At 43.8% G+C, this 23,467-nt stretch overlaps 1 protein-coding gene across 4 annotated transcripts in view; it reads right to left on the bottom strand.

Annotated features, from left to right (window-relative positions):
• Window positions 1-23,467, bottom strand: part of LOC146567875 (RNA binding protein fox-1 homolog 3-like) — a 597,530-nt gene that overhangs the window by 362,152 nt on the left and 211,911 nt on the right. The gene's annotated exons all lie outside the window — the stretch shown is intronic.

Here is a 23,467-nt window from a genome sequence, read left to right as displayed (position 1 = left end):
CTGAGTATACTGGACAAGTATTCACACAGTATGAGACAGGGTATCTTGTGTCCTGTGCTTTTATACTGACTGGGATGAATTAAGCTGGGTTAAGTATTCCCAGAGCTCACTGTATTAGTTTTCTCTAAAACTTCTCAGTTTTACAGTTTTTATTCTCCTTGTCGTGACACAACTGTTACCTGCGGTGTGACCTAGAGAGTCGAGGGAGCTTAAGCTGTCTCTTGTCGTAATGGGCAATGTTCAGTCGCTACCAAATACAATGGAGGAGCCAGGAGTCAGAAGGAATATTGGGAATGTAGCTTGATGTGCTTCACAGAATCAGGGATGCACCAGGAAATTCCCGATGACAATGCATCTGTGGAAAGCTTCCACACTGTTCGGGCTGATAGCGCTGCGAATGGTAAGTAGAAAGGAGGGGGCAGGCTTGATGCTTTTGTTAACAACCGGTGGTGTAGCTGTAACAGTCAAAGAACAGATTTGTTGTCTGGACACTGGATTGTGCGCTCTTGGCTGTATTATTTGCCCCTGTGATCTTGGTGGTTGTCTGTGTTCCTCCCCCTGCTAACTCCACAGCTGCATGGGACCTTCTCCACTCTGCCATAGCCCGGTTACAAACCATGTCACCTTGGACACAACGGTGCCAACTTTCACACAGTACGTGGTCTGTCCCACCAGGGGGAGAGAATTTTAGACCTACTGCATGCTAATGTCAAGGACACACACAGTTCCTCCTACCTCCCCCACTGGGTAGGTCAGGTCACAGCCTGATTCACCTCACCCTGCTACGTGTCTATGAAGAGGGAGCCTGTGAACATTAGGAGATGGTCAGAGGAGGCCTTGGCAGAACTACAGGGCTGGGACACACTCTGTGAGCCTCACGGTGAGGACATGAGTGGGCTTACTGAGTGTATCACTGATTACATAACCTTCTGCACCAACTCCATTGTTCCAGTTCGGACTCTCCATGGTTGCTAAAATAATAACCTATGGGTGACTAATGAGATCATAGGGCCTTCAGAGGGGGCAATAGAGTGGAGGTGAGAACGGTTCAGGTGTTATTGAAGGGCATGATCAGTGAGACGAATAATCATTTTGAGAGAAAGCTAGAGAGGAAACTCAGCATGAGAGAGGTGTGCAGTGGCATGAAGACCATCATTGGATTCACTAACAGCAGGGGAGTTGGGGGCAGACCAAACGAGTTGAATGTGTTTTTCAACAGATCCAACACTGCAGGTAATGCTCACCCCCCCTATTAACCTACCTGTAGTCAGCCTCCGATCCGCAGCTACTCCACTGCGTCTCTGTGAAAGTCCTGACACCCCTCCCTCATTTGTCACTTTCACTCACAGCCAGGTTCGAAGACAAATGAAGGCAAGTCTGCCCCCAGTTTTGTGGAGTCTTTCAGAAATTGTTCTGCCTGGGTCTACAGAGGGCCCAAGTGCTGTGGAAGACATCATGCCTCGTCCCTGTACCAAAGATGCCACGTCCCAGTGGCCCCCAGGATTACAGGCCTGGGGCACTGACTTCCCACGTCATGAAGACCCTGGAAAGACTCATCATTAGATTCGACCTATAGTCCGGCCACATCAGAGTCCCCTTCACTTTGCTTACGAGTGCTACTGTAGAGTTGAGGACACCATCGACCATCATTTGCCTTCTCAATCATCTACACCCATCTGGACCAGCCGGCGAGCACTGCGAGGGTCATGATCTTTTACTTTTCCAGCGCATTCAGCACCATCAGGCCGACCCTCCTGGGTGATAAGCTAACAGGGATGCAGGTGGATGCTTCTCTGGTGTCCTGGATTGTTGATTACCTGACAGGAAGACCACAATATGTACGTCTCCCACAGTGTGTGTCTGACAAGGTGATCAGCAACACAGGGGCACCACAAGGGACCGTCCTCTCCCACTTTCCTCTTCACCCTCTACACCACAGAGACCTCCATCTTCAGAAGTTTTCTGATGACTCTGGTGTTGGATGCATCAGTAAGGGCTATGAGATGTAGTACCGGGCTGTGGTCGACTCCTTTGTCAAGCGGTTCGAGCAGAATTATCTGCAGCTCAACGTGGCAAAGACCAAGGAAGTGATTGTAGACTTTATAAGAATCAAGAAACCTGCGACCCTTGTTTTAATTCAGCGAGTCGATGTGGTTGTTGTGGAGGAGCATAAATGCCCAGTAAACTGAACTGGACTGGACTTTCTTAAGGTAGTATCAGAGACGCAGATTTTTCCAAGATAAGGAGAATGCTGGACAATATCCCCCCTGCCTGACATGCATGCTAGCCTCATGAAAACCTTCAGTGAGAGACTGAGATTTCCCAACTGTCCCACTGAATGACACAGGAAATCATTCCCGCCTGTGGAAACTTTTATTGGAATTTCTCTCAGCAATCACAAAGTTTTATGTTTGATAACATGGGCACCTCAACTTCAATCATATATATTTAGTTTGTGTTATATACTGCATTATTTAGGGTAACAAGAAAGAAACAGGAATGTAATAATGTGGTAATAAGTTATTACCACGTTATTACCTCTGGTAGTTTCTGTGTAATAAGCAGGAAACAGCTGCAAAATGCAAAACTGTCTGTTTCTATTTAACTGTCCGGGGTCCACGGTATAATCTGCCATTTTTGACTACTTTTAATTTTACATTTCACCTTTAAAAACTATTTACCTCACCTTGTTTGGTGTCGTTCTTTTCAGCTCAACCTCACATGTCTGAATTTACATTTATTTTTTCCATTTTGACATACTATATTAACACAATTCATCTAAAATCAGAGATAAAACATACAACCAGAGTAGAAAAAGTTATATTTTTTTACTGTAAAAACCACAAACATATACAATAAATCCTTTTCGTATCTTGTAATGCAAAATAAATTGTAAATTTTAAAAACCTTTGTACAACCTTTGCAGCTATTTACCTAAAAATACAGCCAAGGCATTAAAAACAACAACATTTCAAACAGTTTACAGAACAATCAATTACAGTACATACCCGAGCATCCGGCTCCGCACACCGAGAACCACCAACGCATGTTTAGAGGCAGCAGCCAAGCAAGATAGTATCACAGAAGAGTGCATTTTGTTAGTGTTAATAGTAGGGAGATAAGAACGTAATGTCACTGAGTCTGCCAAGCAAAGACTCAGAGTCTTGGCCTGCCGCTTGATTTGGTATACCCGAGAAATAGAAGGCACATGGTTCTCCAGAGAACCAACCAAGGTGTTCTCACAGTGGCAGGGGAACAGTATCAGCACAGCACCACCAAGGCTGGAGACAGAGCAATACTGCAAGAGTGTATGGGAGAAGCACGCAACCCACAACAGTATTGTCTCTAGATGCAGAAAAAACGTTTAACAGAGTTAACTGAAAATTTTTATTAACATCAGGAGGGCAGAGGAGGAAGAAGTGGATTCAGAGGCTGAAAGAGCATTAAGCCATGATGACCCGGAGAGTGTCATTCTCCTAGTACTATTGATGTTTAGCCGTCACCAAAGCTAGTTGTTTAGCTAGTGAAGTGGTAAGCGTCTGAACTAGTCTACTTACTCTGTGGTGTCTTTTGGTTGGAGCCTTTCTGTGTGGAGTTTGTATAGGTTCTCTCCAGGTACTCTGGGTGATTCTGAACGGCTGTCTGTCCGTGTTGGCCCTGCGACAGACTGCGATACATCCAGGGTGTACCCCGCCTCTCACTCTATTACAGCTGAGACTCCAGCCTCCGCGACCCTGATAACATAGAGTGCTCCATAACCACACTATGTTGGAGACGGTGGAGTGTTTCAGTCACACCAATCTGACCGACCACTTCCAACTGCCACTTGTTTCTCTCCTGCACGGAGCACTCATTAACAGTGTTGGGCAAGTCACTTTGAAAAAGCAATTAATTATAGTTACTAGTTACTTCTTCAAAAAAGTAACTGAGTTAGTAACTGAGTTACAAGATTCTAAAAGTAATTAATTACTTGTAACTATTGCGTTACTTAAAAAAAATGTTTACCACTCTGGGGTCCAGGTTATAATTGGCCATTTTTAACTACTTTTGATGTTTCCTCCACATTTCACCTTTAAAAACTATTTATTTGCCGTGTTTGGTATCATCAGCACAACCTCACGTGTCTGAATTTATAGTTATGTGTTCATTTTTACTGTATCAACACAATTGATCTAAAATCAGACATATAACGTAAAATCCGAGTAGAAAAAGTGATATTTCTTTGCCTCATTGTTCTGACACACAACACAAAACTATCCACAACACTACACGTCAACTACACAAGACAGCACATTAAGTACACACTCCAAACACTGTTTGGCTGTTTCTTGTTTGTCTTTTTGGGGGTTTTCTTTGCTCATAAGCAGAGGTCTCGCTGCGCTGTCCTTAGACAGTAAAAGTGACGGAACTATTGAGGTAAAAACGCCGCATATATATTGTTTATCATGACTCTGGTTTTACGTGGCCGATCAACACAGTTTATAAGCTGGTATATGTCACCTTGTTGCTTTGTCTTTAAGTGGTCATGTGATTGTCTTACCACGACTCCTTTATTCTTCCTCAGTCAAACAGCAGCACTCGTGCGATTGTTTTGCCTCCTTAGCTCCAGGTGTTGTGCCAAAAAGTGATCATCGGGCAGAAAGTGATCATCGGGCAGAAAGTGATTGCCGTCCACGGGAGCGCGCACAGCTGCTTAAAGATGCAGCGTCCAGATTACTTACAGCTACTTCCGTGCAACTGATATAAACTGCGGTAACCTGAACACAGCTACTAACGTAACCACATTTTCTTGTTAGTAACTGTAACGGCGTTGTAACGAAAGAAATAGTAATTAGTTAGATTACTCATTACTGAAAAAAGTAACGCCGTTACTGGTAACGCCGTTATTCCCATCACTGCTCATTAAACACTGACTACAGTACTTCTGCTGTTCAATAGTTCAGGAGATTTCATTTTAATTGCTCTGAAAGCATGGGAGTAATTTCAGTTGTGCACATACTACCTGATGATGCTGATACTAATGACTGATTTATCCTGCATCGTTTCTCCTTTCGATGGTCTTTTTCAGACACCACGATGTTTGTGTAATTTCCAGATCACTCTGCTTTATCCTGATATTCCCTAATTACCTTATAGTTGCAAAGAGCTGTCAACTATAATCAGCAAGTCTGACTGGATTCCACCAATTTTCAGGCAGCACTTATCTCACCATGGTGTAAATGACTCCTCATGCTGATCTAGGTATATCCATGGGGTTTACCAGATGGCAAATGAAGCTCCACTGCAGGACCGCGATAAGAGATCAGGGACTGCTGCCATACTTGGGTAATATTTGATGGGATGAGCTGTGGTTGAAACCTTGGGATGTCATTGTACTTCTCCATAGAGAGGGCATTAAAGAAGGGGGGGTATCAAAATGCCACTGAGTTGGCGGAGCACAATGGCAATGTGCATACTTCAAACCAGACTAACAGACAAGGACAATTTAGCTGAAGATGAGTGAAGAAAAAAGGACTTCTTTTATGCAGTGGTAAAACTGGACTGGGACATGCTGCACTGCTAAAAGACTGAGTGGTGAAAATAAGCAAAGACATTATACTGGAATGTGCACACAGTAAAGGTTCTGTGACATTTAACGAAAACACCAATTGTGTTGTTTCAAAGAACATTTATCTTACATGATGCTGAGAAGACAGACACACAACCCTTCACCATCTTCTGCGTCTCTACTTTCCTGGTAAGCAGCAGCCTGTAGGAACACTGTGAGGATTCTCTTTCACCTACAAGCACATTTTAATCACCTGTCTGTGTGTGTGTGTGTGTGTGTGTGTGTGTGTGTGTGTGTGTGTGTGTGTGTGTGTGTGTGAGTCTGTCTGTGTGTGTGTGTGTGTGTGTGTGTGTGTGTGTGTGTGTCTGTGTGTGTCTGTGTGTGTGTGTGTGTGTGAGTCTGTGTGTGTTTGTGTGTGTGTTTGTGTGTGTGTCCATGTATGTTTGTGTGTGTGTGTGTGTGTCTGTGAGTGTCTGTGTGCGTGTGTGTCTGTGTGTGTCTGTGAGTGTCTGTGTGTGTGTGTGTGTGTGTGTGTGTGTTTCTGTGTGCGTGTGTGTGTGTGAGTGTGTGTGAGAGAGTGTCTGTGTGTGTGTGTGTGTGTGAGTGTGTGTGTGTGTGTGTGAGAGTGTGTGTCTGTGAGTGTCTGTGTGCGTGTGTGTCTGTGTGTTTCTGTGAGTGTCTGTGTGTTTCTGTGTGTGTCTGTGTGTGTGTGTGTGTGTGTGTGTGTGTTTCTGTGTGTGTGTGTGTGTGTTTCTGTGTGTGAGTGTGTGTCTGTGAGTGTCTGTGTGCGTGTGTGTGTGTGAGTGTGTGTGTGTGTGTGTGAGAGTGTGTGTCTGTGAGTGTCTGTGTGCGTGTGTGTCTGTGTGTTTCTGTGAGTGTCTGTGTGTTTCTGTGTGTGTGTGTGTGTGTGTGTGTGTGTGTGGGTTTCTGTGTGTGTGTGTGTGTGTTTCTGTGTGTGTGTGTGTGTGTGTGTGTTTCTGTGTGTGTCTGTGTGTGTGTGTGTGTGTGTGTGTGTTTCTGTGTGTGTGTGTGTGTGAGTGTCTGTGTGTGTGTGTGTGTGTGAGTGTGTGTGTGTGTGTGTGTGTGTGTGAGAGAGTGTCTGTGTGTGTGTGTGTGTGTGTGTGTGAGTGTGTGTGTGTCTGTGAGTGTCTGTGTGCGTGTGTTTCTGTGTGTGTGTTTCTGTGTGTGTCTGTGTGTGTGTGAGTGTGTGTGTGTGAGTGTGTGTGTGTGTGTGAGTGTGTGTGTGTGTGTGTGTTCTAAAAAGAGTCCTTAAGGTTTATTCTGATGAACCAGCTACACTGACTTTTTTATTTCATACCCCCCAAAACGTTCACACTTCCTGCATTTCCTTTGTCCATCTACACAAATAACAATAAACGTATTTGTGTTTGCATCATAAATTGTGAGTCCACAGCACTCCTGAGACTGAACAGATGCAGCCTGGACAGAGGCTGGTAGGTCTACATGTGACAGATTATAAGAGTGTAGGACATGTTTAAGCCATTACAGACATTTAAACCTTTTCCTGATTCAGTTTAAGCTGTGAATATTTACTCAGTAATCTTATGCTGCACTAAAATTAGTTGCATTATCTGAGAGACGTTGATGGGAAATATATGACTTGTACTTCCTGACTTTGTTCTGTCATTTGAGCCAAAAGTTGAAGCTCTGAAGTCCGAATATTGTGTCATTGTGAAGGACAGCGGGATTGTAACCCATTTATGTTTCAAGTATGCACTGTCACTGTAATATGTCTGTGTGTGATACATCTAGAGCTGAATGGAGAAATGACCGAGGACCTGTGGTAATGAGCTTCCCTCGTGAGTTTCATGCTTACAGACATTACACGTGTTGTTAGGTTACTTTAGTAAGTCTGACTGTTTTTGGCCTCTGGTTGCCTCGTTGACACAAATGCTGTGAGACTGTAGCAAACGCCCTGACCGATGACTGCAGTTGCCGTCGATGTTGCTGATCAAAATCTGGAATTATGCTGTGTATTATTTTTAAATTTACTCGTGTGTGTGTGTGTGTCTGACACAATGTGAGATTGTCATGACCTGCCAGTGGCTGTCCTGGGATGCGGTGCTTTTCTGGTCCGCCATGGCGGCGGCTGCCTTCACCTGTTCTGCACACCCACCTGTGGCTCATCACAGCTCATGAACACCGACCGCACTTAAGGCCTGGTTGGAGTGGTGTTCCTCACTGAAGCGTTGTACTGAGTAGTGTTAGTGTAGCCCAGCTCAGTCCCTCGTGTTCTCCCGGTGTTCCTGAGTGTTTTTCTGACGTCTGTCTCCACCTCCCCTGTATGGACCTTCCCTGGAGCCTTCTCGGCTGAACGTGAGTGAAAGTGATCACGGTGTTGGAGTGGACGATGTGAATTCTGGATTCAGACTGTGTGAAGTGGAGGGTGAGCGTGTGTTCCCTTTCCCCAGCCCTTGGAATCCCCGGAGCCCTCTTCTCTCTTGCTCATCGTATGTAGATATCACTGGTGTTGTAAATAAACCCACTTGTCTGACTGCACAGTTTAGAGTTCTGCCTTTTGAGTCCAGCACCAGCAAACGTGACAGAGATGGTGTTACATGCTTTCACATGGATGTTACTGTACTCTCCCCAGATGACAAAGTGATTGAGTTTGTGGGAATAAGTCTGATCCTCACAGACCTACAAGCCCCAAAGTACCTGTGACTGATCTAACAGCACAGCCCCAGAGGTCCTGGGTCCATGCTTTGAAAGGGTGAAACCTGATAGAAAAGAAATGAATGAATGCAAAATAAATTACTTTAACATGCATGTGTGTGATGGGTGGATGTAAACCTCTGACCACAGTTCTATATTCCACACATCCCCCTTTATTTATAAAAACATCAGGGGTGAGCAAAGTGCTGTTCAGTAAAAGCGAACATGAAGGGCAAACAGGCCAAAGGGTAAAAGGCACGGTGAAGTGAAACAATAAAGGAGGATGTAACGATTTCTAACATCAGACACCGATGTTAGAAATTTAAGAACAGGAAGTGAACAAGCCTGCAAAATAACTGCATATTGTTCCACATATTTGGAGCCCCAACTGAGAAAGCTCCATCCCCTCTGAGTGTGCACGGCATGTTTGGAACATCTAGAAGCATCTGGTCTCCTGAGCCCTGAGAATCAGATGCAGCAGTTTAGGTAGATTAAATGGGCACGGCCATTAAGAGATTTGTAGTTCGTTTACTCTGGTCCCAACAAGCTGCCGACTTTGTAAACTTGGAAGAGCTGTTGGAGAACACAGAATTTACTTTGACATGGCTGCTAGCTGCTGTCCCGTACAGACTGTGGTCCACACCACTACAGGGCTGAAAACAGCCTTAAAAGTAAATAAAAGGATTTTGAAATGGATTGACTGGATGCAGTGATGTGTGCTTCTGATAAAAAAGGGCATTGCTGTATTTGAGACATTATAAAGGCTGGATAGAGAACACACCAGTATGTTTCAACTCCAGGATTGGAGCCTTGTGGTCCCGCCAGGGGAGGGCAGCAGAGGTGGAAGTAAGGTCAACTATGCTGACATAGAAACTTCTATCAGAGAGGAAGAACATGAACCACTGGACAGCTGAACCTGGTGCTCCAGCCTGGAGTGCAACAGCATGACGAGCACAGTCATCACTGTTCCAAAGATCTGGACCAGTTCCATCTATTTTGTCAAACTTTAGACTCATCTCCACCTAAACTCTGAGTTTGCTCTATTAAGGGTTTTTAATGATGATGTTATAGTAACTACGTGTTTTTGGTACCACACTAGAAGTCAAACTCTTATTAATAATGAGAAGAATAAAAAGGCCAAGGGCAGAAAAACCTGCTCGAGGGTCAGGGTTAGTCTGCTGGCTTTGTACATGGACAGAAAGACAGACCACCAAATCAAAAGTCTTTCACCTTAATTTTCTCCAGACAACAAGAACACCTTTCATTTCACGTTAGCATTTAGCTCTGCGTCTGTGATGCTTCCTCCAGCCAGGTGAGCTGGTGGTGAGAGCAGGGACAAAGCAGAGAGGAGTCGATGACCAACCGCACTGATGCACTCAGTCACCTGTCAGTGATTTAGGAAAGTCGACATATTGGCTTCTGTGTATATAAAAGTGATGACAGGCCTTTTCACACACTCTGTTTCCAGAGTCCAGAGGAAAGTTCTCCCAGCATCAGATCACGTTGGATCAGGCGGTACAGTTTCATTCATTCTAACATGAAACACCCAGTCCAGCTTCAGTGCATGCTGCCATTAAGGACAAGGAAGAAGAACAAATATAGATTCAGAAATCATCAAGCAGATTTTTAAGTGTTTACATTTTTCAGCTTAGATGTGGTGGAATTAGTCGAATGCCCTTAAAATGCTACTTTGTGTCTTTTCAGAGAGAAGAAAGCCCTCGAGCACGGGGCGATGCTCTGTCTACTGAGCGGCTCTCTTTTATTTTCCCGTGGCTGCATTTCCCATCTTCACAGTTGACTGTCCGTACTTTTTGAATACCCGGTGTATGCAGAATGGCCGTCTCACTTCTCACACTCGTTTATTGTGCCAGATACACATAAAAACTTGATTGTAGCCGTATACTGCAGTATGCTTGGCTGTGTGTTATGGCCACTGATCTTTATGGCTTGCAAAGGAGCAAGACCTCAGCCTCAGCAAAACTCTGGCTGCACACGCATTCATGCTTGTGGTGCATGTGTGTGTTTCCCACAAGTTTCCAACAACACCACCGCCGCTTGTCCATCTGCATGCATCCTCCCAGGGGACGCATAATAGGAACATTTAAATGAGGTATGCATAAATGGATGAAGCCTTTCTCACATTACATGCAAGGACCGTGTGTGTTTTCCTGGTTGCATGTGCTTTATTCTCTCTTCTACATGGCTGGTGATGGCAGTTTGGTAATTGAACATGAAATGCATGGAAGGAAAAGGAAAAAAAGGAAGAAAGGGTGGTGGAGAAGGTAAGAGATGAAAAGAAAGGCAGAAGTTGAAGGAGCCAAATACAATTAACCCCTGGAGTAAGTCAGGGATTAGATGTGCTGTAAACAACGAGAAGAGAGAAAGAAAGAGGCAGGTGATAACGGTGAGACTAAAGACTAATGAGATAAAATTACATTAAGCTATCACACGTGAAACTAGACGTGCTGCTTGTGTGTGTGTGTGTGTGTGTGTGTGTGTGTGTGTCCACAGATCTGTGGATCTTATGTGAGTGGATCCCCTTCTTTTCGTAAACACCTAAATGGCTCTGGGTGTGTGAGGTAAGCTGCCGTCTCTGAGACGGTGAACTCTATTTCACGGGTTAGTGCTACAACGAACAACAGCATCTAGCCTTTTGGCATCATAAAGCACAGCACTGCTCGCTCTCAATCTCACAAATACTGTTTGTCCATTTTTAGTTCCATCTCAGCGCTGCTATCTCCGGCAAATCCAAAGCTTCAGGCCACGAGAGGACTTTCTCCAAACAATAACCCCAGCCAGATGAGAGGTTTTCTATAGCACTCCTGGCTGCCCCCAGGGCCAGTACCTGCTATGTCTCCCTGGACTTTCCAAGACACAAAAGATGGCATGGCACAGACACAGGAAAGCAACACAACGCAGTTTACAGAAGCATAAATACACTAACCAGCCACACTCTGGGGAGCACTATCATTGGCTCTGTGGAGGCCAGTCCAAGACTAATAGTGCTGCAATCCGTGTTTTTCTATCCACATCTTGAGATTTTTGTTTTTCGCCTGTATGATTCTTTGGTTTGGTGATTAACCAACAAAAGAAGAAGAAAACATTCATATAAATGTGCTTGAGAACAGACGGTCAGGTACAAGGACTACAACAAAACTGAACAAAAAGCAGGCAATGTCCAACTCCAAAGAAAAACACACATAGTTTAAACCCGATGGTGTGCACCCTGCTGTTTGCGCTCGACAGAGGAGGACGCACTTACACATCGACCTTCACTGTTTCCACAGAACTTCAGCTAAAACTGCTGAGCTGAGAATAACCGAAGCTAGCATTATCAGCTTGTGTCAGTGGTGGAAGGGAACAATGAAAGACTAATGGGCCAGTTGTAAAATAAGTAAGTGTAAGTTTGGGTGTGTGCATATGCATCTCTATGCACTTTTGTATTTATGTACCAGTCTCCTAGAGGTTCTTAGCGTGATGCAAACTCAGACTAATGTAAACCATGAATCAGTGCACCGCTGAAGTGGCTGCTCAGGCTAAGCTGCTAGCATACAGTAAGGAAGGCATTACAGGAGACTGCTGGTGTTATAGATGGAGGGAAAGGACCTGATAGCTACATGCCTGCCTTTCTAACATCCTCGTCATCACAGTGGAATATGACATGACCCACGAATACAGGAAGGGATACGTCTGCTCACTGGCTTTATTCTGAGTTATCATGCATGATTATTTCCAGAGATGTTACTGATGTTTAAAGAAACTTTAAGCTAAAATCAAACTAGATCTGTCTAACAGGCTGATGGCACTGACTGTTAGCAGAAACAAACAGAAATCCTTCAAACCAAATGCAACATGCAAAGAAGCTGATAGCAGCATGAGCAGTGCAGCCAGAGAGGCCAGGTAAAGAGCACAGGCAGTGGAGAGAGTCAAAGTGAGCTGAGCTGCTAATGCCAGGATTATACAGTGGGGCAAAAAAGTATTTAGTCAGCCACCGATTGTGCAAGTTCCCCCACTTAAAATGATGACAGAGGTCAGTAATTTGCACCAGAGGTACACTTCAACTGTGAGAGACAGAATGTGAAAAAAAAATCCATGAATCCACATGGTAGGATTTGTAAAGAATTTATTGGTAAATCAGGGTGGAAAATAAGTATTTGGTCACCTCAAACAAGGAAAATCTCTGGCTCTCACAGACCTGTAGCGTCTTCTGTAAGAAGCTTTTCTGTCCCCCACTCGTTACCTGTATGAATGGCACCTGTTTGAACTCATCATCTGTATAAAAGACACCTGTCCACAGCCTCAAACAGTCAGACTCCAAACTCCGCCATGGCCAAGACCAAAGAGCTTTCGAAGGACACCAGGAAAAGTATTGTAGACCTGCACCAGACTGGGAAGAGTGAATCTACAATAGGCAAGCAGCTTGGTGTGAAAAAATCAACTGTGGGAGCAATCATCAGAAAATGGAAGACATACAAGACCACTGATAATCTCCCTCGATCTGGGGCTCCACGCAAGATCTCATCCCGTGGGGTCAAAATGATCATGAGAACGGTGAGCAAAGATCCCAGAACCACACGGGGGGACCTGGTGAATGACCTGCAGAGAGCTGGGACCAAAGTAACAAAGGTCACCATCAGTAACACACTACAACGGCAGGGAATCAAATCCCGCAGTGCCAGACGTGTTCCGCTGCTGAAGCCAGTGCATGTCCAGGCCCGTCTGAAGTTTGCCAGAGAGCACATGGATGATACAGCAGAGGATTGGGAGAATGTCATGTGGTCAGATGAAACCAAAGTAGAACTTTTTGGTATAAACTCAACTCGTCGTGTTTGGAGGAAGAAGAATACTGAGTTGCATCCCAAGAACACCATACCTACTGTGAAGCATGGGGGTGGAAACATCATGCTATGGGGCTGTTTTTCTGCCAAGGGGACAGGACGACTGATCCGTGTTAAGGACAGAATGAATGGGGCCATGTATCGTGAGATTTTGAGCCAAAACCTCCTTCCATCAGTGAGAACTTTGAAGATGAAACGAGGCTGGGTCTTCCAACATGACAATGATCCAAAACACACCGCCCGGGCAACAAAGGAGTGGCTCCGTAAGAAGCATTTGAAAGTCCTGGAGTGGCCTAGCCAGTCTCCAGACCTCAACCCCATAGAAAATCTGTGGCGGGAGTTGAAAGTCCGTGTTGCTCGGCGACAGCCCCAAAACATCACTGCTCTCGAGAAGATCTGCATGGAGGAATGGGCCGAAATACCAGCTACTGTGTGTGCAAACCTGGTAAAGACCTATAGTAAACGTTTGACCTCTGTTATTGCCAACAAAGGTTATGTTACAAAGTATTGAGTTGTATTTTTGTTATTGACCAAATACTTATTTTCCACCCTGATTTACCAATAAATTCTTTACAAATCCTACCATGTGGATTCATGGATTTTATTTTTTTCACATTCTGTCTCTCACAGTTGAAGTGTACCTCTGGTGCAAATTACTGACCTCTGTCATCATTTTAGGTGGGGGAACTTGCACAATCGGTGGCTGAGTAAATACTTTTTTGCCCCACTGTATGTGCTCACAAACACATGCAGGTACTACACCGTTAATGTTTTTATGCATAATCACTTTTTTATATTCAGAACATACAGATTTAAAGATCTGGTAGATGAGTTAGCATAAGATGCTAACCAGCACTATTTGGAAATCTGTTTACTAATTAAACATGTGAGGAAGTTATTTATCTCTCCATCCTTTCTCTTCTGCTTATCCAGGCAGTGTTCTCCTCAGTAAGAAAAATCGCTATTGGTTGTCCTAAAAGTCGCTAGAAGTCGCTAAATGACATCATCACCTAATTTGCATAATTGGTCATGCTAATGTAATTGTAACCTACGCTGTTGGAGAGAGAAATAACATCGTGGAAAAGACATAAAGTGAGCAAAAAATGTCCTAAATGCATTTAGAGTTCATTTAGAACTACAAATTAAATTTCTTTTATTGTTTTTTTAATGTCACAATTCCAACCCTGGTCCTTTATCCGGGCTTCGACCCGCAAAAGTGACCCGAAATAGGCACTCTGGTGGAGTTACTTTGTGTGTGTGTGTGTGTTTATAAGTAGTTTTAAACCTCGTGATCCACAAAACAGCATAAGAGTAAAAGAAGAACTGACTGCGTTACAGTCAGTGTGGGAGCAGGGGCTTCGCTCATGCGCGATTCATTTGCAGTTTGGACGCATAGGTGTGAACATCTCCTACAGCTGGGGGAGGACTATCCTCTGCCCGTGAGCGCTTTAGCACGGGTGAGGTGCCCACGGCCACACCGCTGCTTGCTGAGAGTAAGAGCAACACGCCCTTTCACGTCAAAAAGTCGTCATAAGTCTCCAATAACACCAGAAAAAGTCGCCATGTGAACGCATGTGAACGCGTTGGACTTAATCTGAATATTAACGTTAGTGCTAAAAGCATAAAAAGAACCAAACTGAACTGAACTATTTGATTTACAGCACACTGTTGTAAGTAGTCGATATACTGTTTGTCCATGCTGCGGCTGCCAGCGACGGCGTGGAAGCCGCCGGCGGTGTAGCAGCGGCTGCAGGGCCAGCAGGTGCGGGAACCCCTGGCTGAAGAGCGGCCGGGCCAGAGGGTGTGGAAACCCCTGGCTGAGGAGTGAGAGAGCTCACAGCTGGCTCTGAATGTTGTGACTGCAGGTCAGGGAGCTGAACAGGATGATAAATGAGTGACTGGGCCAGAGACTGGATAGGAGATTGGGCAACGGGCGACTGAACTACAGGAGACTGGATGATAGACTGAACTGACTGGAGGACATTTTAGCATGTTCGCTGAGGCCTGGCTCCTGGCTCAAGAGTTGGCAGTTCATTTTGTAATCCAGAAGGTTGCCGGTTCGAGCCCAGGCTCTGACAGTCTTGGTCATTGTGTCCTTGGGCAAGACACTTCACCCGTTGCCTACTGGTGGTGGTCCGGCAGCCTCGCCTCTGTCAGTGCGCCCCAGGGCAGCTGTGGCTACAATGTAGCTGCCATTAGCAGGGTGTGAATGTGTGTGTGAATGGGTGGATGACTGAATGTTGTGTAAAGCGCTTTGGGGTCCGTAGGGACTGAGTAAAGTCCACCACTAAGTAAAGTGTTATACAAATACAGACCATTTACTGTGTGGATTTAAGCCCTTAGTTCTCTTAAATTCTTTCCCTTCACATTGTTTCACCGTCATCTATCTGTCAGTGTTAGCTTGTCACTAGTTCACTTTAGCTTTCCTCTAAGGAGCTTGGAAAGAAAAGCGTCTGGACTTCTTTAAGTTTCTTGAAGACGTTTCTTCTCTCATCCGAGAAGCTTCTTCAGTTCTAAGACCAAGCGGTGGACCGTCTGAGGTCCTAGTGGGCGTGTCCCTTCAGAGGGACGTTGGCCAACTACTGATCATGTGCCTAAACACATGAGCTTCATGTGAGGCACGTTTTGCTTGAACTGAGTTTCACATTCAGCCCTGAGATCCTGTGAGATGCCATCCTCCACTTAAAATGCTGCTTGCTATAAAAAGTGATGCTGAAGAGATGCAAGTGTTTGCAACCAACAGATGATGGGCCAATGGAGAGGACATTACACATGTAGGTAAAAGAGACCTGCTGCTAATGACGCTCTACAGGAAAGCAGAAAAACATCCCTCATCACTGTAAAATTAGCACAAATTATATATAAAGCAATAAATAACCTGCTTCCTGACAATATTCTAAAAATGTTTTCTAAAAGGGAACGGGGATACAATTTGAGGGGGGAATTAAATTTAAAACATCCTCGTATCCGTACAACATTAAAAAGTTTTTGCATCTCTGTGTGTGGAGTGAAGCTGTGGAACAGACTAAGTAAAGATATGAAGCAATGTCCAAGCATGGCGCAGTTTAAAAAGCGGTTTAAGGATATGGTTTTTACAGGGTACAGGGAAAAGGTAGAGATTTGATAGGGTGTTCTTGTCTAAGATTTTCATGTGTGTGCGCATGCACGGGTTTGTTGGTATGGGTATATATATATATATATATATATATATATATATATATATATATATATATATATATATATATATATATATATATATATATATATATATATATATATATAAAATTGTAGGTTGTGTATCCTTAAGGTGTTAATGGGGTTATTGAAAATGTGTATATGTGCGTATGTGTGTATATACGTATGTATGGATAGATAGAAACATATATGTGTATATATTAAAAAAAAAATTACACATAACATATAATGTAATTGCAAGGAGGTATTTCTGTAGTCTATTGATACTAGATAGTGGAAAAGGGGTGGGATTAAATAAGCTTATGCTTCTTCCTGCTCCTTTTTGAACATGGACGTTATTTGGAGTTGTGGTTGCTCGTTTTCCTTTTGTTTGCTTTGTTCATTTGTCTCTTTTAATTCTATTTTTTTATATACTTTTTCAACATGTTCAAAATAAAGATTCAATCAATCAATCAATCAAATATTCAGGTTATACTTTTAAGAACTAAACTCAGTGGGTTAAGGTTCATAAATGTTGAAATCCCAGGAGTAATAAAACCTCACACAGGCTGCAGAGTGTAATCACCAACGATGGATCCTCAATTATTTTCATAAACAAACAAACAAACAAACAAACAAACAGCCATCCTGTGACAAACATTGCTTTTTATGGAAAACAGGAAAGGAGCTAGTAGATCCCAACCATGGCTCTGTGCATCATCTGTGCACCTGTCCAACATGGGGCGTGACTCGTGCTCATGCTTTGGTGGAAGTACCACAGTGCAGTTATTTCACACACACACACACACACACACACACACACACACACACACACACACACACACACACACACACACACACACACATAGATGTGTGTGTGTGTGTGTAAAACTTCTGAGACGCAGGAGCACACACCTGCCTGGAAACAATGGTGTCTCATAGTAAATAAAACATGAAGTCCCTGTGTCTGTGTCCCTGGAGAGTTTTTCTGTTTCTGTTCGAGACAGTCTGCTCTCTGCCTCGTTCTCTCTTCGACTCTCTTTCTCAGGTTACTTCCACTCAACGTAATCTTCTGCCACAGATGCAAACGAATTAAAGGATTGCTACTGTATCAAAACAAAAGGCATTTTCACATGACATACAGTCTGCATTTGATTGCATTTCATTCTTACTTTCCAGTTTTATTTTACATTCATGTTTTTGTATGAGATGACCTGCATTTCCATTCATAACAACAAAAGTTGGAATGATGTAGTTAAGAAAAAAATGATAAATAACTCAAAATATGTCTTATATTTTAGATTCTTTAAGCTAGTCCCCCTTTGCTTTGTTGACTGCACTCGGCCTTCTCTCAATGAAATGGGTTCCCTTCACAGGTGTGCCTGTCAGGGGTCATTGTGGAGTTTCTTGCCTTCTTTATGCAGTTGGGCACACCATGGGACCATCATTACTTTAAGAAGTGAAGGTCAGTCAGTCTGGAAAATTGCTAAAACTTGTGTCCCGAAGTGCAGTCACAAAAAAATGCTATGACAAAACTGGCTCACATGAGGACCTCCCCAAGGAAGCCCAAGAGTCGCCTCTGCTGCTGAGGATAACTTCAGCATCAGCCTCAGAAATCACAAGTTAACAGCAGCTCAGATTAGAGCCCAGATAGATGCCACACAGAGCTCCAGTAGCAGACACATCTCTACATGTTCAGAGGAGACTGTGTGAATCAGGCCTTTATGGTCAAATAGCTGCTAAGAAACCATGACTAAGGAAAAGCAACGAGCAGAAGAGATTTGTTTGATCCAAGAAACACAAGGATGGACATTAGACCAGTGGAAATCTGTGCTGTGGTCTGATGAGTCCAAATCTGAGATCTTTGGTTCCACCCACCGTGTCTTTGTGCGATGAGGAAAAGGTGAACGATGGTCTCCACATGCATGGTTTCCACTGTGAAGCATGGAGGAGGTGTGATGGTGTAGGGGGACTTGAATTGTGACACTGACGGACATGAGCAGATCTGGTCATGTGGAGTGACGAAAGCTCTCTGTGGGGAACCTCTGCTCCACACATCTAACTTCTCCCTCTCTTTTATGCTGATGACCGACACCTCGAACAGAGGGCTGGTTTACCCTCCCGCTCGTGGGGGTGGGGTTGTAGGCTAGGCCGGATGGCTCCCTGGTTTCAGTTGGGTTGTGGGGGGTGTGGCAGGGCGTGGTGCGGCTGCAGGGGAGGAGTGGTGCAGCAGGTTCAGGGTGTAGTGTCAGGGAAGGCCGGTTTCCACAGCCGGCAGGCATCATTTAGTCATGCCTTCCCTATTTCAGCTACTTTGGGCCGGCGAGGAGGAGCTGCTGGATCAGCCGACACAGACCCGGAGCAGTGAGCGCTGAAAAGTGCTGAAGCAAGCTTTAAAAAGCAAAGCGTGAGCTTCTGCATCATGTTGAGTCCTTTGGGTTACATGTTCTTAGCTCTCAAATTCAGTATCTCAAATTATCATAACTTTTAGTTTTCAGTTTGAATAAAGTATTATTCATACAGCATAAACTGTGTGTAGACTGTGTCTAGCTCAATCCATTTTACTGTCATATTCACACTGTGCATGAACAGGGGATATATGATTTTTTAAAAATAAAATTTCATTTTAAACTTTTGAGACGCACTCGTAAGTGATTTTTGTTTCTCAGTCTGGATCAGCCTGGAATGGATAAAGCTCCACAGCTCTCAGTAAGCTCTTCTTTGGAGCTTCCTACAAAGCCCATGAGTGCTTTATGTCAACACTGAGCAAGCCTGCCATAAATACTCATAATCACTCATAAAGAGTTATGGTTAGTAGCTGCAATGATGGAGAGGCTTTGAGGAAAAGACTGAAGAGGAAAAGAAAGACGAGAGGCAAATAGCAGCAAAATAAAAAGTAGCTGATGACGAAGTCACAGAAGAAAATAGCAAGTAAAAGGCGTGTAGATGTAATCTTAATATTATTGGAGAAACCACCATCTCAGCAGGAAATGACACTTTAATGCCAAGTTGCGCTCTGAAGCCGCCAAGACTAATGTGCTTTTTGTTGACACATGAATTATACTGTATTCTCCACGCCTCACTTATTCCATTCACACGACTGTCACTGTCCACTTCTCAGCCTGCTTGGAAGGACTCGAATCCCCACCGCTGTCCATACTGGTAATATATGTAGGAAGTACCCCAACCATGGATGACTGCATTATCTTGAAACAGTACATTGACGTGACAACCCTGAAGCTGTATCTCTTTAGTTATAGTTAGTTATATTGTGAATATTACATTTCGGATGGAGAAATTATGCCTGTAACCAGCAAAGCAGCAGTTTAGAGTCCAGGGTCCAGACTTCAGTCATTTACTTAAAGTACAGGGTGGGCCATTTATATGGATACACCGTAATAACATGGGAATGGTTGGTGATATTAAAGTCCTGTTTGTGGCACATTAGTATATGTGAGGGGGCAAACTCCTCGAGATGGGTGGTGACCATGGTGGCTATTTAGAAGTCGGCCATCTTGGATACAACTTTTGTTATTTCAATAGCAAGAGGGCCATGTGACACATCAAACTTATTGGTAACATCACAAGAAAAACAATGGTGTGTTTGGTTTCAACGTAACTTTATTCTTTCATTAGTTATTTACAAGTTTCTGACCACTTATAAAATGTGTTCAATGTGCTGCCCATTGTGTTGGATTGTCAATGCAACCCTCTTCACCCACTCTTCACACACTGATAGCAACACCGCAGGAGAAATGCCAGCACAGCCATCCAGTATCCGTAGTTTCAGGTGTTGCACATCTCATATCTCTAACAGCGATCCCCAATCTTTTTTGCGCCACAGACCGGCCTTTAAGGTGTCATGGATAAATACAACAAAATAAAACCAGTACCGGTACAGAAAAAAATATGATTTATTCATAACACAGGTGTAAAGACCCAGGAAAACAGAGTTAACGATAAAAACGATAACAAAATAACGCTAAAAACCAATAAAAACCCTAAAAACCATACATTTCACACCCGAGCCTCAACTCTCGCGGCCCACTACCAAAGGACTCGGGGGTTGGGGACCGCTGCCTTCAGATGACCCCAAAGATAAAAGTCTAAGGGGGTCAGATCGGGAGACCTTGGGGGCCATTCAACTGGCCCACGACGACCAATCCACTTTCCAGGAAACTGTTTATCTAGGAATGCTCGGACCTGGCACCCATAATGTGGTGGTGCACCATCTTGCTGGAAAAACTCAGGGAACGTGCCAGCTTCAGTGCATAAAGAGGGAAACACATCATCATGTAGCAATTTCAAATATCCAGTGGCCTTGAGGTTCCCATTGATGAAGAATGGACCCACTATCGTTGTACCCCATAAACAGTTTTGGAGGGATCCATTTAATGTGGGTTAGTGTCAGACCAATAGCGGTGGTTTTGGTTGTTAACGTCACCATTCACATAAAAGTTTGCCTCATCACTGAACAAAATCTTCTGCCTGAACTGAGGGTCCTGTTCCAATTTTTGTTTTGCCATTCTGCAAATTCTGTGCGCCGATCTGGGTCATCCTCGTTGAGATGCTGCAGTAGCTGGAGTTTGTAAGGGTGCCATTTGTGAGTAGCTAATATCCGCCGAAGGGATGTTCGACTAATGCCACTCTCCATTGACATGCGGCGAGTGCTACGCTGTGGGCTCTTGCTGAATGAAGCTGGGACAGCCACTGATGTTTCTTCATTAGTGACAGTTTTCTTGCGTCCACATTTTGGCAAATCCAACACTGAACCAGTTTCACCAAAGTTAGCAAGCACTTTGCTAACTGTAGCATGGGAGATGGGTGGTCTCGTAGGGTCTTGCATTGAAATCTGCTGCAATGACCCGGTTACTGCGTTCACCAGATATCAACACAATTTCGCTCCTCACGTGTTGACCTCTTCGACATGTCAATGGCTGTGAACAAAGAGAAACTTGTAAATAACTAATGAAAGAATAAAGTTACGTTGAAACCAAGCACACCATTGTTTTTCTTGTGACATTACCAATAAGTGTGATGTGTCACATGGCCCTCTTCCTATTGAAAAAACAAAAGTTGTATCCAAGATGGCCGACTTCTAAACGGTCACCATGGTCACCACCCATCTTGAGGAGTTTGCCCCCTCACATATACTGTTTTGTTTGTTTGTTTGTTTGTTTGTTTGTTTGTTTGTTAAGTGGGTTTAGAGCTCTGGGTAGCTCCCCAGCTGGGTCTAGACTGGGTCTAGAGAGTATTTTAAATTCAGGGAATTTAAAATAGAAAGTAGCTCGTCCACAGAAGGACTGGTAGCTCCCCTTACGATAAGGGTTCAGATCGCGCGAACAGGTGTGAAATGTGTGTGTGTTTAGTTAGTTAGTTTATTTGCTTGTTTTAATCAATTTTAAATCATGCTTTTTATTTGTTTTTGTTTCTAATGTCTCTGTAAAGCACTTTGAATCACCTTGTTGTTGAATTGTGCTATACAAATAAATTTGCCTTGCCTTGCCTTGCCTTGCCTTGCCTTGCCTTGCCTTGCCTTGCCTAATGTGTCACAAACAGGACTTTAATATCACCAACCATTCCCATGTTATTACGCTGTATCCATATAAATGGCCCACCCTGTATAAAAAAACGTGTCCTCTCCAGCTCAGCTCTTTTCTCAGCCTTTGGTACTTCTCGAGCTTCTCATGTTCCTTCTTCCTGATGTTGCCATCACTTGGTATCGCTACATCTAGTCTGTCTTCCTCTGCTTGTCCACCACGATGTCCAGTTAGTTAGCCATCACCAGTTTTTCTGTCTGTATTTAGTCTCCCACAGGATCTCTGTCCACCCTGGGAGGCGTCTCCCATTTTAACCTCGGGACTTCCAGGCCATACTCAGCACAGATGTTTCTGAGTACTATGTCAGCCACTTGGTTATGGCGTTCCATGTATGGCCTGCCTGCTAGTATTTTGCAGATATATAAAACTTTGAAAACACATCAGGGTGGATATGTATACTGATGTGGAGTGGGTAATGCTGGGAACAAAAGGATGCCACATTATTTGGTTGAAATGAAATGATGAGCCTATAGAGGGCTGCATTCAAAGACACCCAGAAAATCAAAGTGAAAAAATGATGCAGGAGGGGAGACTATTTCGCAGAAACTTCACTGTAGCAATCAAAACGGTACGACTTGTGTTCATGCCTGACAACACTGAGGTATGCTCCTAATGATGGTGTCCTGGGGCATCTCCTCCCAGACCTCGGGGTGGTCTCATTGCTGGCCCTCTACTGCAGCAGGTGTTAATGTCATTATCACCAAAGCAGCTGAACCTGATTAGCAACCCCCTCTGCTTCTTAACTGACCAGATCAATAGCCCAGGAGTTTAACTGACTTGATGCTGTACTCTGATTAAATTGTCCTTTTTATTTTCATGAACAGTTTGTATTAATTCCTTCCTTTTTTTAACTCCTGCAAACCTTAAATTGCTGTTTAAAGTTTGGAAATTTACAGTAATTTAATCACTGATGCAATCTGGATGATATCACGTTTTCCAAGCACCAAACAAAGGCCACAAAGACATGGAGTGAAAGGCTGTGGCAATGAGCTTTGTCACACAGCAGAAGAAAACTCTTTTTGTATGTCCTTTTTACGATAGACAACATATTTTATATTCACTGGGAACTAATGCACAGCATGGATTAATGAAAAATATCAAATACTGTAATACATTAACTTTTACCAAATGTAAATAAGTAACACCTTACTGGTAAAAAGCAACAAGTAAGGTCTAATAAATGTCCTTTTTTCCAGGCGTCATTATCTTGTCTGTTGGGGTTCAGGTGAGTCAGCATACACAGTATGAAAACAGAGTGACTGACAGGAAAACTAAAAACTGAATGAAACTTGGGGAATGGATGTGTAAACGATAAAAGCATGGTGAAGAGGTGGAAATAAAGAGAGCGAGGGAGGACACACACACAGAGGCAGTGCTTCTTAAACTAATGAGATATTGATCTCAGGGAGACACACCTCCTCAGGGCTTCTGGCTGACAGTCAGAAAAATGGGCCACCATTCATTACCCAGAGAGAGACAACACACATGCACTGAACGAGAGAGAGCCAAAGCAGTCATGGGTGCAGATAAAAATCTGAAGCCATTAAAAAGAAGTTGGAAAGAAACTCGAAAGAGAGTTTAATAAAATCATAAAGAAAGAAGTTTTACTGCATAACAAACATGCAGTTTAA

This window comes from Mchenga conophoros, linkage group LG8, assembly GCF_057382185.1.
Source record: "Mchenga conophoros isolate Kocher_MC1m ecotype Shallow Benthic linkage group LG8, M_conophoros_male_GT1.1, whole genome shotgun sequence".
Classification (NCBI taxonomy): Eukaryota; Metazoa; Chordata; class Actinopteri; order Cichliformes; family Cichlidae; genus Mchenga; species Mchenga conophoros.
This window is presented reverse-complemented; position numbering and strand designations above follow the sequence as displayed.